Here is a 15,612-nt window from a genome sequence, read left to right on the forward strand (position 1 = left end):
TCTATCCATCCATCCATCCATCCATCCACCCACCCACCCACCCACCCACCCATCCATCCATCCATCCAGCTATCTATCTATCATCTATCTATCTATCTATCTATCTATCTATCTATCTATCTATCTATCTATCATCTGTCATCTTTCTGTCGCCTATTGGTTCTGTCTTCTGGAGATCCCTGACTGGTACAGCCTTGCATTGGCCAGAAACAAGCTGGCGAAGGAGCCTGAGAAACGTAGCTTTGTGATTCCATACAGAGTGGGGGAAGGCTGGGAAATGAATGCCTTTAGAATAGTCTCTTACCTGGAATAACATTCCGAGTTCTTCTGTTTGACATTTTCCTGCAGTGCTCCTTTCTTCTATAGTTCCCATGTGCTTGCAAAGGAAGAGCAGCTGCCTTTCTGGAGCACTTACTATGCCCCAAGCCCTGTGCTAAGTACTTTACATGTATTATCTCGTTTAATCCCATTGACCATCTAAGGAGCCAGATACTACTATCATGTCGATTGTGCAGATGAAGAAACTGAGCATTTAAGTAACATGCCCAAGGTCACACAGCCAGTTAGTGGTGGAGCTGAGAAGGCACCCCAGCCTCCTGGCTCCTCCCTTTCAGACATGGAAGGAGTCGAGTTAAAAGAGTATGCAGCTGGGAATCCCACAGTTCTGGGTTTGAATGCAGGACCTACTATTTACTGTCTCTGTGACAGTGAGTAAATCTGTGAACCTTGCTCAGATTTCATTTACTCATCTACAAAACGAGGCTACCAGACGGAGCTGAAAGGATCAGATGAGGTCATGTCTGTGTATGCGCTCTGCCCTCAGAGCGGAACACACACCCAAGCTCTTCCTCCCTCACGTTCCCGTTCTTTTTTCTCCCACTCAAAGGAGTTACTGTACACCTTTCTTTTTTCACTTCACTGCACACCGCTTCCATTTTCATTTTCTTTTGCCCAATTCATACCAACTGATTTTTCCCAGCATGACTGCCAAACACGGTAGTGGGTGGTGCCTTGGACATGCCACCATCAGCCAGTCCGAGAGCTGGAAGGAAACACTGCATGATTTGCTATGTCTGGTGCCCAGGCAGTAATAAAACGCAGGCTGGGTACTTCCCAAAACAGGACTGTGGCATTTTCCAGAAGCGCTGAATTTACTTCCAGCAGGCTCTTACTGGCTCCTTTCTTTGAAAAGGGGGTTTGTCTCTACCTCCTCCTGGCCCTGGAAACCTGTGTTCACAGTTAGCTGCTTTCTTGTACACAGTGTGTGGATCGTGCAATAAAACATGGCCTTTTGCTTTCTTTTCTCCAAGTATTGATCACTGTTCTGAATTTTCCATTCCAGCTTTGTCCTGCTATGATTTATTTTTAAAATAGAAGGCAGGTCGTTCTTCTTCAAGCTTCTCTTCCTTTCTTTTGTTGTTTTTCATTTTTACCTACCCACTAAGAAGAGAAAAATAGTTATCAGACTCCAGAATATTAGAGAAATAATCCAGGCCTGTATTTTTCAAAGTAGAGGATACATATCTCTAGGGGGAATCTGTGGCCATTCATCAGAGGGTAGTTTTTAAAGCACAAATTAAGCATGGAACAGCTTTCTGGGCCATTACTTCACCCAAAGATCCAGCAGAGAATAGTTTTATATTAAGACAAACTAAGATTTATTATGGAATTGATTGCAAAATCCACATGAATTTTTAGGTTAAAAACTGAGACTTTTAACTCAAAGACTTCAGGTGGAGGGAGGACAGAGTGAATCCTGCACACCCAGCACTGACACCTCCAACTTTCAGGATGCTGGTAACCAGCCTATAACCCCAGGCCAGAGGTTGAGGGCTTCTTCTGTGAAGAATCTGAAAGGTCCAGAGGAAAGACTGTCTTTAATAACATTTGGGGAACCCACCCCCAAATAAAAAGGCAAAGTGCCCACTGGTCTGTTATTTCTGCCGTACTTTTAAAGATGCATGAACAGCCCAGGACCACCAAGTCTTGGATATGGTGGGTCAGCACTCAGCTCCATCTCTGCCTCCTTTAAGGTTGTCGTCTTATACTCCTGAACCTGGCAAGCTAAAACCCTCATTCCCCAGATGACCTTACAACTAGGATATGAGAAGACATTTGATTCCACCAATAAAAAGCCCTTGAACAATTTTGGAAGGTGGAAGGGAGGTAGAAGCCATCTTCCTAATGCTTTGGGTTTTTTTTCCGCAGGAAAGTGAGGTTTCCTACAGCAGCCCTCCCAGGGCCCGTCTCCAGCTTTGTGGGAAGTGAGTGACTGTGGTGGCCTTGTGAGTGGTGGCAGCTTCCTGACCCTTGGATTGCATCTCTGGCAGAGTGCTCTTGAATTTAATTCTTCCTGTGGCAGCCTCCTGACTCCCTGTCTGTGAATGGGGCAAAGTAGTAGCTCCCTTGGGAGGTCATTCTCTGAAGATGCTGGGTGGTCAGCATAAAATCCTAGACCCCAGTCATCCAGCCCTTGCACTGATTTTGAAAGCACTCAACCCCCCGTATTAAATCCCTTTCTTCTTTAATATCTAGAGTGATTTCTGCTTTATGGCCAGTTCCTAAACCTTAACCAATACAGTAGTAAGTGGACTGTGGCAAAAAAATGCTAGCTTTTTACTAATATCTAGTCTCTTTAATTCTAAAACTCTGGAGTTTTAGCTGAAAATATGGTAACTGGGCATAAGGCTATTTCCCAGCCTCCCTTGCAGCTAGGTGTGACCATGTGAGTAAGTTCTGGCCAATAGGGTATGATCAGAAGTGATATGTGCCACTTCCAGGTCATACCCTCAAGGGGAATGGGCATGTACTCCCTTCCTCTTTTCCTCTGGGTGGGATGCAGCTGTGATGGTGGGAGCTGAGGCAGCCAACTTGGACCCAGACATGAAAGCCATATGTTGAAGATGGCAGAGTCACATGACCAGGACAACCTCTGTCTGGACAAGCATGTGACAAAAAAATTAAATTCTATATTGAAGGTAGGATTTTAGGGAACTCGATTACAGCAGCTTAGACAGAAATTTAACACATAGAACCTGTAATTTTGGGAAAGTATCCAATACAAAAAACAAACTAATAGAAAAAAAGGAACTCAGAAAACAGAGACAATGTATAGAACAGAAGAAAACTTTTTTTTAATTTTAAAATTATTTAATTAAAGTTTATTGGGCTGATAATTGTTGCATAGTCACATAGTAAAGTTACATAGATTTCAGGTGTACAATTCTGTAATACATCATATTTTCCGACATGCAAAATATGAGATACTTTTTCATTCATCTTTTAGAGGGAAGCTATTGAAATGTGCTCCTCCCCAAAGAGGGAATAAACCCAGAAAGCAGGTACATGACATATGGGAGACAAGAAATAAGGGAGAGAGGCTCTTCTGAGGTGCATTGTGTCTTCCCAAAACTCATCCTAACCCTTTCTTGGAAATAGAGGCATTGCAGGTGTAATTGGTGAAAGTGAGGGCGTACTGGAGCAGGGTGCACCCCTAATCCAATGTGACTGCTGTCCTTATACAAAGAATGCCATTGAAGATTGGAGTTATGCTGCCACAAGCCAATAGCTACCAGAAGCGAGGATGAGACCTGGCACAGATCCTTCCCTAGTGATTTCAAAGAGAACATGGCCCTGCCCATGCTTTCATTTTGCACTTCTGGTCTCCAAGACTTTGCGACAATGAATTTCTGTTGTCGAAGCCACTCGGCTGTGTTACTTTGTTATGGCAGGTATAGGAAATTAATTCAGAGGTGGAAGGACATCAAGAGATAATGGGAAGGGTGGCCCCAGAATGATGGTGGGGCAGCAGGCTGGGTGGACAGCCCGTTGATCTGGAGTAAGAAGACAGGGGCTTCAGGAATAGTGTCTTCAGGAGGAAAACCACGCTAATATATCACTTGTTCTGTTTTACCAGTGAAAAGTAATACAGGGAGAAGATTTACAGCTCTGTTGGTATGTTTGGGTAGAACTATTGACTCCAAGACACACGCAAAAAGGAAATGCAATCATAGCACACTACTTGGCTTGACAGTAAGCAGCAGCTACCTAATTGTAACAATGTACACTCTAAATATTGACTTATGCAAAAATTGCAATGTAACAATACCAGGAGGATGGGAGAGTGGAAAGAAGGGAATGAGAGCTAAATTATCTTGTCCTGCAATAAAAATCAACAAACAATATAAAAAATCAGTAAAAGCAAGACATGCAGCGTAAGCATATTATTTGAAGGTAGATAGCTGCAAATGGCTGAGTTTCTCAAAAATGGCTGCCCAGCGACCAGGATTTGGAGGTGAGAAGGATGAGGGTCAGAGGTCAGCTATTTTTCAATATGTCTTTTAACACTTTTCATTTTAAAATGTGTGCATGTCTTATTTTAAAAAAATAATAATAAATTTTTAAAAACAAAATCTTCCATTTCCATTTTCCTTTCCCAGAGTAGATAAGGAGACTCATTTTCTGTGCTTCCCTTACCTGTTGCAGCTCCCTGACAAGCGTTGTCATACCTCGTAGCCTTCTCTTTAGTTTAACTGTTTTAGCCATTTCTTTTACACCTCTAGTATTTCCCTGTCCCTTTAATAATTTTAGTCGCTTTTTTTTTCTGCTCTCATTCCAGTTTCTCCTCATCTTTCCAAAGAAGTGGGGCTGGGAATCACATAAGGTCGGCTCCGTGGAGCACTGAAGCAAGTTTGCTTCCTGGCTGATGGTGTTCACATTATGCCATTCATTGAAGGCATATGGCTGCTCCTGCCTCCTGGGCTCTGTTGAAACCTATGTACGTTTAGGTCCATTTAGCTCTAGCCTGACCTACCGTCTTGACAAAGACCAGTCTTGTGTCTGAGTAGTTCAGTTTCATTCCTGAGCTTTGTTTCATGGGTCCCCATTGCACTGGTCTGTTTTCTGTGCCTCGTCAACTTGGTTCGATGTGTTATGACCCATGGATAGTTTGCATTAGTAAAATTCCATCATCTAGCCTACAGATAAAGATGGGTAATCTGAAGACCATCTATTCCCTTCTGGAATTCTCTGTCTGCCTCTGTCTCTCTCTATTGATTCTGAGAAAATGGCAAACATTGGGAGGCAGATCCTGCTTTCCACTATACAGTATGTCTCAGTATGATATAAATGTAAAACTGGATTCTGGCATTTTCAATGAATGGAGGAGCAAATAAAACACTGAGTATTTCCTCATTGCCTGTTTGCAGTGGAGGAGGTGAAGTGGGGTTTAAGCTCCTTGTGCCACTCTCCTGAGTTTGCAGCTCCTATGCCTAAGCATTCAATCATTCATTCAACACACAGTTATTAAGTGCCATGGTGCACAAATCCAAGAGGCACAAGACAAATGTTTATCAAATAAAATTGTGTGACAATGAACATCAACTCACTGAGGTGATGGGGCTAAGAGAAGAGCGTGGCAGGAACCGAATCCCCTGCCATCTTGTGTAAGAGCTCCGGGGTTGTTGACCCCTGGCCTGAACCATAGCGAGCCTGCTTGTCATGGAGCCTGTCACGTGGGGCAGAAGCAAATGCCTGGCTGAGGTCTCAGGTCGATTACATCTATTGCTTCCACCTTATCTACATGGCCTGTCACTCTATCATAGAAGGAAATTAAATTGGTCCGACTTGATTTACTCTTTACACGGCTGTGTCCATAAGCTCCGCAGGCCTTGCCCCCTTCTGGCTGACTGCACATTGATTGCTTGATGATTTGTTCTAGCATCTTCCCTAGAAGCCAGGTTAAGCTTATCACGCTATAAGGAATGTGGTCATCTTTTTCTGCTTCCTAAAAAATAGTCATCATGTTTTTATTTTGTGACGCTCCTGAGGTAACGCCCCTTCTCTGGGAAATGCTGAGAATAATTGCTGGTCCCTCCCCAGTGGTCCCTGCCAATTCCACATGTCCATTCAATCGAGTGTTGTGAGTCCCTGTGGGTTTAGTTTCAGGCAGCTTTTTGCAAAGGATGCTCCTGTCTATATCCGGTATGCCGGCCCTGGCCATGTCACATGGGGTGGGACTGCATGCCTGGAAAACAAACCCCAGGGTTAAAGACAAAGGGAGGCTCAAAGAAGCAACCTGTACTCATTAGCCACAGCATGGGGCTGAAAGGAGATCAGAAATCTTGAGAATTATTGGGAACTGCTTCCACACCAGACAAAATGTCTGCTTGTGGTTGCTTTCTGAGTGTAACCCACAGACCTGACAACAAAATGTAACGTCTTTTGGTAAACACAGAAGTAAAAATACACATTAAAACCTCGGCTTTTTTTTAATCCTCCTGTTACCTGCTTGCCCTCTTTGTCCATCGGGAATGGTATTTTCCTGGGTTTTTCTTTCGTATCGTGCAAACGAAGACTATTTCTGGTAAAATTTCATAAAAGCCTGTCTGACCTTCCTGCTCTTGGGCCTGCCTGATCAGGGCACTTCTTTGTTCTTCCGTAATTTGTTCTTTCCTTCCCCTGCTCTCCCTCCTCCATCTGCTCCCACCTCCCCCACATGTCGGTCCCTGAACACAGCTCCATCTTGCTACTCTTCCCGTCCTTTCTGTGTTCCAGTGTTTTTCATAAATCCCCCGAGTTCATTGCTTAAGCTTTATTGCTTTCCCCCATATTTCCTTATCTATTTGATATTTCCCCTCCATTAGATAATAAGAAACTTCTTACTCATTCTCTCAGTTTCTAGAGATCCGCTTTTTAAAGGTTCTCCCTGGGTCTCTTCTCCTTTCTTCTTCACGACCAACTTCTACTTAGGATCCTGGAGTTTTGCACCCAGCTCCAAATCTCTAATTCTTCTCCTCCAAGGAAATGGATCAAGATAAAGTACATTGCTCCTAGTGTACCATTAGAATGTGGCAATTCTTGTCCTGGTTTATTCTGCAGATATTTTAGAAGAGAATATATTTTCTGCTCGCTCTCTCTGTCTTTCTCTCTCTCCCTCCTGCCCCCCTCCTTCCCTTACACACACTCACACATATCACCCCAAGATGCACACAGGTATGCAGATATTTCCTCTTTTTTTAAAAGATTTTATTGGGGAAGGGGAACAGCACTTTATTGGGGAACAGTGTGTATTTCCAGGACTTTTTATTGGGGAACAGTGGTGTGTTTTTCCCAGGACTCTCATCAGCTCCATCCAAGTCAAGTTGTCCTTTCAATCTTAGTTGTGGAGGGCTCAGCTCAGCTCCAGGTACAGTTGCTGTTGTTAGTTGCAGGGGGCGCAACCCACCATCCCTCGCGGGAGTCGAACCGGCAACCTTGTGGGGGAGAGGACGCGCTCCAACCAACTGAGCCATCTGGGAGCTCAGCGGCAGCTCAGCTCAAGGTGCCATGTTCAATCTTAGTTACATGGGAGTCGAACCAGCAACCTCATGGTTGAGAACACACGCTCCAACCAACTGAGCCATCTGGGAGCTCAGCGGCAGCTCATTGACTTCATTCTAGTTGCGGAGGGCGCAGCTCGCTGGCCCATGTGGGAATCGAACCGCCAGCCCTGTTGCCCAGAGCCCGTGCTCTAACCAACAGAGCCACTGGTCCGCCCTGCAGATACTTCTTATATCAGCCCCTAGATTTGTAGATTAACTGTATGCTTTGCACTTATTACAGGACATGGTTTAATTCTTTTCCCACAAAGGAACCAAGAAACTCCAACCATAGCCTAAAACTTCTTCCAGCTTTATTTCTGTTCCATGTTCTCCCCTCCCCACCCTGCCCCCCATACACACAACTTCTCCACATTTCTCCTTCTTCGGTGTCTTCCTGCTGGTCCTGGGCAGGGAAGCCATGTGTGAGACCTGAGGCATGTGAAAAACCTGGCTTGTCCCCTAGCTCTCCTTACCCAATCCTGTCCCACTGCCTGGTCTCAATTAGTGCCACCCTCTCCAGAAGCCTGTGTTCCATGCCTAACTCAGTAAGCTACTATCACACCCCAGCTCATCAACCTGAAATCATTTATCAGGAAGGACTCTGAAGAACTGGGCATGGGGTAAGTAAATTCTGATGACTTATGAAGGAACTTGCCATCTGCTCTGCTACCTGGGCATGGGGGGTTAGGTCAGGGTGAGGAGTGACATTAGGGGGCCCGTGAGTGGTCCTTGAAGCTCTGACAAAGAAAGCAAGAAGGTGAGAAATCAAGAGGGTAGGGGTATGGTGACGCTCCACCAGGAACATCTAGCTGGAGGATAATACTGGAATACATAAAAAGCATACAAGCAAGATGGGGAAGGCCCATTTGGTGATATGCCCCAAGTCACGCCAACATAGGGTAAATGGTACACGTCTTCCTGGAATGGCTTTAAGTTCAGTTTTAAATTATTGCAGTGATGGGATGCCCTCTCCTTTCCTGGGAAAATGAAGAGCCCTTCCAGAAGGCACCGATGTGGGGAAATCTATTCTTCCACGCAGCTCAAAAGCTACTCGGCTTGTTTCCAGCCAACTGCTACTGTCAGTAACAACTCCTCCCTAAAGCAGAGTGGTTTGCTGTGGTCCTCCTCAAGTTCAGTAGTTTGCAAAGGGAAATTAAAGCAGAACTGAACTTTGTTCGCCTTCCCTTCTCCCGCCCCAAACCAAGTCAATGCCCGACAGCTGTCTCAATGGCTCTCAGCTTTGGCTGCACATTATAACCACCCGGGGAGCTTTTAAAACTCCTACCCAGACCAATTAAATCAGGCGGAAGCTCTGAGAGTGGGGACCCACACAACAGAAGGTATAAAACTGCCCAGGTGACTGTAATGTGCAGCCAAGGTTGAGAACCGTTGAGTTTGCTGGTCTACATCTTCAGGCAGCCCAACTCGGGTGGGGCTGAACCCCTGTTGAATCTGTCTTCCCCTCTCCCGCCATGCATGGGCTCTGTCACCTCATTCCAGTGGTTGTCAGTCCCTCTGTGTTCATGTTACACTCTTGAACCCTGAGAGTTTTGGCAGCCCACTTGAAGTGATTCAAAGACTCACAGTAACACCGACCAGCTGGCAATCAGTACAGCACAGTTGGCAACAGTCATTGCAGTGTCTGGATAAGTGGCTGTGAACGCTATTGAGTGAGTTGCCATTTCCCACTGAGTTGGGATGCCTGGGCCCCGACTGCGCTCTCTCATACACTCTGAAGGCAAAGTTCTTACTTGCTCCAGTGAACTCTCCTTTCTCTGGCATCATCTCGACACTGTGCTATGCTTCTTACCTATTTCTCTCAACAAGCCATACCCAATTACTAGGCCACTCATGTTCCACATGAAAGGCACCAAAGTAGCATTATTTAGTGGCACAAAAAATATGTCATACACTTTGATTGAAATCTAGTGTACTCCTATGAAGAGGTTTGAAAAAAGGAGCCACAACAGAGCAGTTGAGACCCCAGCCCTAATCACTGCAGTCAGAATCTTCCCCTATCTCCAACCCAGTTCCCCCATTAAGACAAGGTGGGCACTTACCTCCCTATCTCCTGTAGGCTATGGTCTCGCTCTGCCCAGTAGCTGGTCCCATCCCAGGAGGAAGCATGTAGTAAGTTTTCTGTCGGAGTGGGAAACTGCCCCTCTCCAGGGCTGTCCTATTGCTGATGTTTCCCCCCAGCCCTCTGCCGGATTTCTGACTCCCAGCCTCGCCTCACCCACTGCTGACCTGGTTTCTCTTCCTGCTTATCCACTCCCACCTTGACGACCAGTCCTCAGTCTCCCAGGCCTCTCCTCCCTGGGCCTGGATCCAGTCTGTGTCCCTTGGTCCCTACCTGGACTCTCCTGGCCTGGGAGCCTAGTCTCACTACCACCTTCAGAACCACCATGACAAAGAGGTGTGCTCCGCCCATGATCAACCTCAGAGCTCCACCTTGTTCCACCACCTGTCCAGTGAGGAAGTCATGTTGGTCCCTCTGACCTAGAATCCATGCTTTACCTTCACCTCTGATGGTCTCCTTTGCTTCCTTCTCCTGGCCTTGCTTACTCTTTATCACCAATCATTACACTTGTCAGTTCTGTTTGACCCAAAACATGACGGGGTCTCTGATCCCAGTGGCAGTGTTGGAGAGACCCTTCTGTCCTCTCTGTCTTCTGCCCCATGGCCAAGGGCTGGAATCGCACATTAAGGCAAGGTCACGCTCAAGCACCTGGACAGAGACTTGGAAATCAAACCTCTGAGCACTGCAGGTTTCTAGTGCTGCTCTCACAATCCAAGGCTGCTTTCTCCTCAGAAATCCCTGGGCCTAGAAAGACCAAGGGGCCGATGGAAGAGATTGAGCAGTTCAGGTACCAGGAGAGGCACAGGTCCCAGCAGCCGGAAGCAGTGGTGTCCTTTCCTCCTGAAGCCATCCACGAGGTCACCAACTCGGAGACTCCGAGACCGAGGTACGTCCTGAGACTGGCACCTGGTCACGGGTCCACATTATTGACCAGGAAGCCACCATTTATTCAGCCCTCTGGCTACTTCAGATCCCCCAAAGCAAGGAGAACAAAATTATGTTCCTCTGGGAGATGACAGAAACCCATGTAGGAAGCCAGTCCCTGGAAAGGACTCTTGGTTCCTCCTTTCACAGGTCTGTTGGGGTCCTGTCAGAGCATTTGTCATAGCAGCCTTGATTTCTGAGGAGATAACAGCTGTTCTTTCCTACCAAATAGCCCTTTCCACTCTTAGCTTCCACTTTTCTCTCCCCTCAGGCTAAATAATCCCAGCTTCAAGGGGAGCAAGTGAATGAGGCCAAGTCAAAATCACAGAATGATCTCCAGGATTGTCTGGTTCCAAGATGGTGCTCAAGGGCGCACTCCGTCCAATGGGTAGTATCTGCCTGGAGAGCCAGGTTCAGGGTCCCGAGGCTGCTGTGGGGACTGGTTATAGGGGGTATAGTAATCAGTTATCAATGTCACCCTAGCTGCAAGAATGGAATTATGTGCTGTATATTCACTCACTCTGACCAGGTCCAACAATTTCATTTTCAGAGAAATGAGGTGCCTTGCCTAAAGTCACAAAACTAGTTACCAGAACCAGGAATTGAATAGAAGTTGCTGCCTTCTGGTCCATCACCTTCAGGCAGGTACTTTTCATGGAGTGCCATGAGGTTAAATGCCCATATTTTCAACAGACACTTCTCATGGGAACTGGAAACCCTTATAATGCCCTGTTATGTCCATTGCTCTGGGGATATTCTCAGCAAAGCCAACCATCTTAGTGTCTCTATTCCTTTCTTACTTTTCTACCACTCAGCTGAGCTTTTTTCTGAATTTAAAAAGAAATTATGGTATGTATACATATATATGATACACACACACACACACACACACAATGGAATACTATTTAGCTATAAAAAATGAGGAAATCCTGCCATTTACAACAAGATGGAGGACTTTAAAGGCATTATGCTAAGTGAAATAAGTCAGACAGAGAACGACAAATACCCTATAAGCTCAATTATATGTGGAATTTTAAAAAAAGAAGAAAGAGGAAGGAAGGAAGGAACGAAGGAACGAAGGAAGGAAGGAAGGAAGGGAAAGAGAGAGAGAGAGAGAGAGAGAGAGAGAAGAAAGAAAGAAAACTTCATAGAAAAAGAGATGAGAGGTGGGGGGAAGGGAAATTAGAGGAAGGTGGTCAAAAGACACAGACTCCCGGTTATAAGGTAAAGAAGCACTGGGGATGTGATGTACAGCGTGTGACCCTACATAGTTAGCACTGCTCTGTGATGTACAGGGAAGCTGTGAAGAGAGTAAATCCTAGGAGTTCTCATCACAAGGAGAATATTTATTTTCCTCTTTAAATTGTATCTATATGAGAAGATGGATGTGAACTGAACCTATGTGGTAATCGTTTCACAATATATAGAAATCAAACCATCAGGCTTTACACCTGAAACTTACACAGTGATGTATATCAATTATTTCTCAATCAAACTAGAAAAAATACACACATTTTCAACTGAACTTCTGCACTGTGCATAGTCTGTCCTGAAAGTTCCAAATCCAAAGAAATATGTGTGTGGAGCCGGACCTCTGGGTAAGATTTAGCCCTGCCTAAGAAAAAGGGGCCGAGACAAGCTTCTCAAAGCCCTCCAGATTTCTGGTTCCCTTTAGGGCCTCCACCGGCCAGGTATAATGAGGAACTGGAACAACTGTCTGAGCCCAAACCATTAAATGTGCTGGGAATGTGCTCCTGCAGCCATTAACGGAGTTATGCACGCTGAGGGGAAGGAGATCAAATGAATACCTCGAGCTCCCAATTCTGTAATCCTAGAAAAGCGATCTGATTAGGAGCCCTGTTAAATATGACAAAAAGTGCAGAGTGCGCTAAGTCCTTTAGAGATCCAGAACTTGTCTATCTCCCCCTCTAGTGTGGCTCATTGCATAAGCCCAAGGCAATCCCAGTACAAGCATAAAATGGTGTATTCTGAGGGTGATTAAGCACTAAATGTTCACCAGGACAGAGATCTAAGTGGCTCGGGCAGCCATAGGGTCATGATCCTCCCAGAAAACAAAGCCATGGTGTGACGCTCTGATGGTGTGACGCTGGCTTCGATGACACTGCAGAAGGCAGTTGGTTCATTCTGACTCTTCCTGTGATGACAGCCCTTCCTGTCTTGGCAAGCTCTTTCCCTTCCTGTGAGGTTGCAACACCAATAAAACAGCAGTAATAATATTGGGGGGATATATACTTATTTAAATTTTAAGCCTATGGACTGGGCATAATTAAATCCATGTAAGAGATGAGGAGATTGAAGCATAACAATATTAAGTCATCTCCAAGGACATAGCTGTGACGTGGCAGACCAGGGATTCAAGCACAGACTGTGTGACTCCAAGCCTGTGTTCTCTGAACTACACTGCCTAACCCCCAGGCTCCTGACTGATCTGGGGGGTTCCCCACACCAGCATCATCTCTCTTGGAAATTCCCTTCAGCTGAGAGACAAACGGTCAATGTCAGTGGATCCTGGCTAAACAGAATCTGCAGGAATGCCGAGCCCCACCCCACCCTTGAGACCCTCAGATGTCCAGACTCAGGGATCAGGGTTGGGGCCACAAGTCTGAATTTTGTTAACAAGGGCTCTGGTTGGTTCTGTCACAGTCAAATCATACACCAAAATGTTGACACCACCAGACTGAGCGACCTTAAAATCCCCTTCCAGAACTAAGGCTCCATGGCACAAGGGGACTTGGGGAGCAGCCTGGTCATCTGCACCTCTGTTCACTCCTTACTCTCAAGGTGTCCTCTTTCTGGGCCTAGCCACCCACCCCACCCCACCCTCAGTGGTTCCCTCCAGCCCAGGCTAGGAATATATGGCAGCACCCTGGCCCCCACCCGCTGTCCTGCCTCTGCCTGAGCTCCTGTCTTTGAACTCTTTTCTCTGGGTTTGAGTTCCGGCTCCCTGTCATCTAATTACTTCCAATCCTGGAGATATATATATATATATATAGATAGATAGATAGATAGATAGATAGATAGATAGATAGATAGATAGATATAGATAGATATATATTTAGTAGGGGATATATACACATAGTACAAATCTCCAAAGTTACAAAAGGGTTTATTGAGAAATGTCTCCTTCCCATTCTATTTGCCAGGCACCCAGGTCTCATGCCCAGAGGGACCCCTAGCCATGTTCTACAAAAAGAAACACAAATGGTAGCTCCATACTCTTTTGCTCTGTATGTTTTGAGGAAAATACGCCTTGAAGATTGTTCCAGATCCTTGCATAGAGAGTTCTTCAGCTTAATTCCTTTGCCTGAGTGTGCCATCATTTATTTCAACCATCCTTTATTGATGAACGTTTTGATTGTTTCTAACCTCTGGTTATTACAATGCCACTGTGAATATTCTTGTATGTATGTTACTTCCCACACGTATGGGAATATCTGTAAAATAAAATTCACAGGAATGGAATTGTGGGTCAAGGTCATATTGTGCTTAACTCCGATTTCCCATCCTTTCTGAGCCAGATTTCTAATCCCTGGTACCCTTGGTAACAGAGCCCAGGCCTCTGCTCCTTTATGACCCAAGTCTCTAACCTGGGTCCCTGATTTGCTGGGGCTGGTGGCTCCAGGAGCACTTCAGCAGGTCTGCTCAGTCCAATTGCACTCACCTGTCCAGTGTGCTCACTGGCAGCCCCCACCCATCTCAGCCTCTGCAGGCTTGCACATCACAGTAGGTTGCCGTATTTTCATTCTCTTCATGGCCTTGGTCCCCACACCCTGGGATTACAGTCCCATGTCTAGATTTAAAGCTCTTGAGTGCCCTTTCCTGAGCTAACTGGCCCCCTCAATAGTCATCTCTGTATCCAGTTTCTCTTTTGTCTCTTTCAGTCAAACCCAACTTTTCATCTCTTTCAGCTGGCCTGCCATACTGAAACTGAACACGTAGCACAAGTCACGTGATCTGGAACATCTCCAGACAAAACCAGAATGAAGATGACACTTTTGGGGGCTTTTCTATCCATTCTCTCTGAGCTACTCCTTGCCCTCAAAATGCTCTCCAGCTGCCCAGAGTTCCTCTGGACCCCTTGCTTGGATTCCCTGTCTGTTTTTAACGGTGCTCTGTGTTCCAGATTTCTTATAGACCCCTGTCCTTATTTCAGAACATACCTGTCCTTTCTTCCATCTCCTAAGGGTCCTATTAAATAGAGTCGTCCTCACAGGCAGATGTCATCACTGCAATAATCCTCCTAGAGCATTTTCAGCTTGGTTTGGGGCTTCTCGTGATACTTTTGCTGAAAGAACGGCACTTCAGGGATGGGAGTTCCTGCATCAGGACTGGTCAAGGGTGAGAGGTCTGAGGGAACAATGGGTGGCTTGGAGAGGTAGCCTGGCTCATGGCGTGGCAGAAAGAACACACCTGAAAAATGGGTGTTCCAGGTCACCATTTCTGACTGGTGATGCCAACGGCCTCTCACTTTGCAGAACCCAAGTTTCCTCATAATACATTTCTCATAGCAGTTTTGAGGTCAACTAAGATAATTATTTGCAAGTATTTGTAATCAGTGAAGACTTGTCCAGGTACAAGGCATTACTCTTCCACCAGCATCTCCCAAAACCCAGAGGGCTGAGCTGCCAAGACTGCCAGCCCCGTGCAAGGTAACCACTTGGCGAGAAAGGAGGGCAAACTTGTTCTATCCTGTTTCCAGCTCATTCTCTAGAAAGTACTGATAGCAACAATAAACCATGAAACCCTTGTTAAAATCTTTACATCATCAGGGTCAACTCTCTCTCTCTTTTTTTTTTTTTAATTTTGCCTCAAACACTAACTTCCATTTCTTAGATTTGTAGAGTAACAAATTTTCCTGTTATCGGTATTTTCCGGTTTTTGTGAATGCTAGACATTTAAGTGTTCTTTTTGCATCCTCTCAGCTCTTCCTAATTTTTGGAAGACGTTTCCTGTGTCTGTCTGCTATTCACACTGTGTCGTTCTGCTTATTCAATTTGCTGTGGAATCCTGTCTGTCACGGGAGGTCTCAGAGCAACCTAGATGAGAGCTGACAGCTTTCTTGCTGGATGCTGCCTTGCGATTCCCAGGGTGCTTCTGCCGCGGCTTTGGACCTGAACTGTACAAACCCAGGTGTCTCGGATGCTTTCTTTGTTTCTCTGTATTGTTCTCCTGCTTTTGTTCCATTTGTCCACGTCCATTATGACTGGCCCAGGTCACTGCATCCCT

The 15,612-nt window shown here is 45.7% G+C and overlaps 2 long non-coding RNA genes across 2 annotated transcripts in view; both read left to right on the forward strand.

Annotated features, from left to right (window-relative positions):
• LOC141573138 (uncharacterized) overlaps positions 1-15,612 on the forward strand; it is a 47,171-nt gene that overhangs the window by 26,173 nt on the left and 5,386 nt on the right. The gene's annotated exons all lie outside the window — the stretch shown is intronic.
• LOC141573137 (uncharacterized) lies at positions 1,482-11,320 on the forward strand. The gene is made up of 3 exons (XR_012498742.1): positions 1,482-10,327; positions 10,637-10,753; positions 10,916-11,320. It is a non-coding gene; the product is annotated as an uncharacterized LOC141573137 (long non-coding RNA).

This window comes from Rhinolophus sinicus, linkage group LG09 (assembly GCF_036562045.2).
Source record: "Rhinolophus sinicus isolate RSC01 linkage group LG09, ASM3656204v1, whole genome shotgun sequence".
NCBI lineage: Eukaryota > Metazoa > Chordata > Mammalia > Chiroptera > Rhinolophidae > Rhinolophus > Rhinolophus sinicus.